The sequence below is a fragment of the Sorex araneus genome, chromosome 9, assembly GCF_027595985.1.
Source record: "Sorex araneus isolate mSorAra2 chromosome 9, mSorAra2.pri, whole genome shotgun sequence".
NCBI lineage: Eukaryota > Metazoa > Chordata > Mammalia > Eulipotyphla > Soricidae > Sorex > Sorex araneus.
In genome coordinates, this window is record NC_073310.1 from 4,644,914 (window position 1) to 4,647,634 (window position 2,721).

Below are 2,721 nucleotides of genomic sequence, written 5' to 3' on the forward strand. Positions count from 1 at the left end.
TGTACCTCGCAGCTTGTGTTTCAGATCGAAACAGACAGATCTATTTGGAATGAAAAAGAATTGAATTCTGGGGCCGGGGAGATGACGCAAACGGCCAGAGTGCCACTTCGCGTGCTGGAGCGCCGAGTTCGATCCCCGGCACCTCGGAGCAGTGGGTCCTTCCGCAATGCTGGGTGTGGTGTCCCCAGTGAAAACTTGTTGCCATACGATGAAAAAGTCAAAACACTTAGGTAGCAGTTCACCAACAGCAATCAGAAGTAATAAGATGATAGCAGAACAGTGCTACCAATTTAATAATGAGGTGCAAGGTACCGTAACCATTTAATAATGAGGTGCAAGGTACCGTAACCATTTAATAACGAAGTGCAAGGCACCCTAACCATTTAAGCATATGCACAAGGGGCTCCGACAGCAAGTAGGATGCTTGCCTTGCATGCAGCCGACCCAAGTTTGGTCCCCGAGACCCCCTATGGTACTCCACCAGGAGTGATTTCCTGAGCACAGAGCCAGGAGTAAGCCCTGAGGACCACCAGGTGTGGCCCCAAACTATAAATAAGTAGACAAAGGGCTGGGGCTGTCCCTCAGCTATAGAGTACTGGCCTTGCACATGTGAAGCCCTGGGTTTGACATAGTTATGTAATTTATATATACTATATGCGTGCAAGCAAATGCATGTAAGTCTACAACTGTCCTTACATTCCTACCTGACATGCGTCTCCCTAAGGAGACTGGGATTCAGTGACCCGCCGGCAACCGGGACAGTCCTGTACCCTCCTATTGCTCCACATCAAGTGGATTCACTGGCAGGTGACTGTTCCGGTTTGGTTTGGGGCCATGCCCAGCGCTGTTCAGAGCTTGACTCCCAGCTCTGCTTGGGGATCAAACCTGGGTCAGCTGCACCCATTGTGCTATTGCTCCGGCCCCTCTTTCCATTTGGACCGTCACCGGAACCAACCCTACATGACGTGGATCCAGTACCGCAGGCCAAGCCTTGAACCCACACGCCACCCTGCCCGTCCTCACACACGGGGGTCTGAGGGCCAGGGCCGGGTGTCAGCTGTGTCTTTGGTCATCAGAGTCCCTTGCTGGGATGGTTCTCAGTGCTCGGGACTGAAAGGGAAAGACACAGGTACCGTCCCTGGGAGTTCGGGGTCTGGAGTGGGGAGACAGCACCTCCAAAGAGATGATTCTAACAACGCAGATGTCAGGTGTGATGGCAGAGATGGGTGAGGACGTCCCGGGCGGGCAAGGAGCAACTCCCTCCCACCCCCCGCAGTGGCAACCTGGCAAGAAAGCTCCCTTCAGGGAGCTCTCGGGCTCCATGCCAGGCTCTAGGTGTGTGCCAAGGGATGCAAGTAGAAGCACACACGCTGTATTTTACTTTCCAGGCTTCTTGCCAGATAGCCAGTTCTTGAAGGTTTGAACCTGAGTTACTCCTATCATGTAGGGCCGGGGAGATAGTATAGTGGCTATTGCACTTGGGGTGTCCCCCCAGCCCACCTGGAGTGATCTCTGAGCACAGAGCCAGGAGTATGCCCTGAGCACAGGTGGTCGTGTCCCCAAAGATAAAAATTAAAATCTTGGGACCAGAGCAATAGAACAGCGGGGAGGGTGTTTGCCTTGCATGCAGCTGACCCAGGTTCGATCCCGGCATCCCTTAAAGTCCCTCCGAGCACTACCAGGAGTGATTCCTGAGTGCAGAGCCAGGAGTAAGCCCTGAGCATCGCTGGGTGTGACCCAAAAATAAAAAAATAAAAAAAAACCAAATTATAATCTTATCACGTGCAGTTGATGTCAATGGGAGTCCCTTTATTATGTTTAATATTTACCCTAAGCAGTAATAAACACCTATCAAAAGCTACCTTGCACAAGTTAAAAACGTGACTCATGACAGGCCAGAGAGATAGCAGAGGGGTTAAGGTGCTTGCTTTGCATGTGGCCAGCCTGGATTTGATCCCAGCACCCCAGCCGGCCCCCTGAGCACAGAACCAGGAGTGAGCCCTGAGCACAGCCGGGTGTGGCCCCTAAAAGCAAATTGATTGATGTCCTGTGAAGCAAGACAGTAATCGGGACACCCTGGCCTCACCAGAGAGCACCCCCGTTCAGCCGCCCTGGACGCGACGCTGCGTGTCTGGATCACCTGCAGGGCGTGCTCTGATCTCTGACCGGGACAGCGAGTTCAGGCCAGTCACTCGGCGTCTGCAGGTCACACAGCCGGGGACAGAACAGTCTGCACAGTCGATCTGTGGCTCTCTCACATCCTGTTTGGTTTTCGATTTTCATAATCCTTTAAAAGTGGTCAAACCAAAATCAAAGCTCCCCCCAAACGCATTCTTAGTTCAGGGGCTGTACAGAAACAGGCGGGGCTGGGTTTGGGACCATGCCCACATTTGGCTGACCTCTGTTTTAGAGACGAAATATGGGGGGCGGGGGGGCAGCAGGGGGACTGCCCAACAGTGTTTGGTGTGCCTAACTGGAAGGATCTAGTGACCCTCTTGGTCATCTCCATGTTTTGGGTAATTTATAAAACCGCAATCATTAAGATAAAGCAAACCCAGGCACTATCTGGAATGATCTCTGCAAAGCCTCCTGGGAGAAACGGGATTATTTGGATTTACTGGTTCTCGGCGTTCCCTCCGCTGAGTGGGAGCCTGTTTACAGCCTTCAGCGCTCTCTTCAATGCCCGAGATAAACTCTGGGAACCGCCCAGGCCGCCCCGGT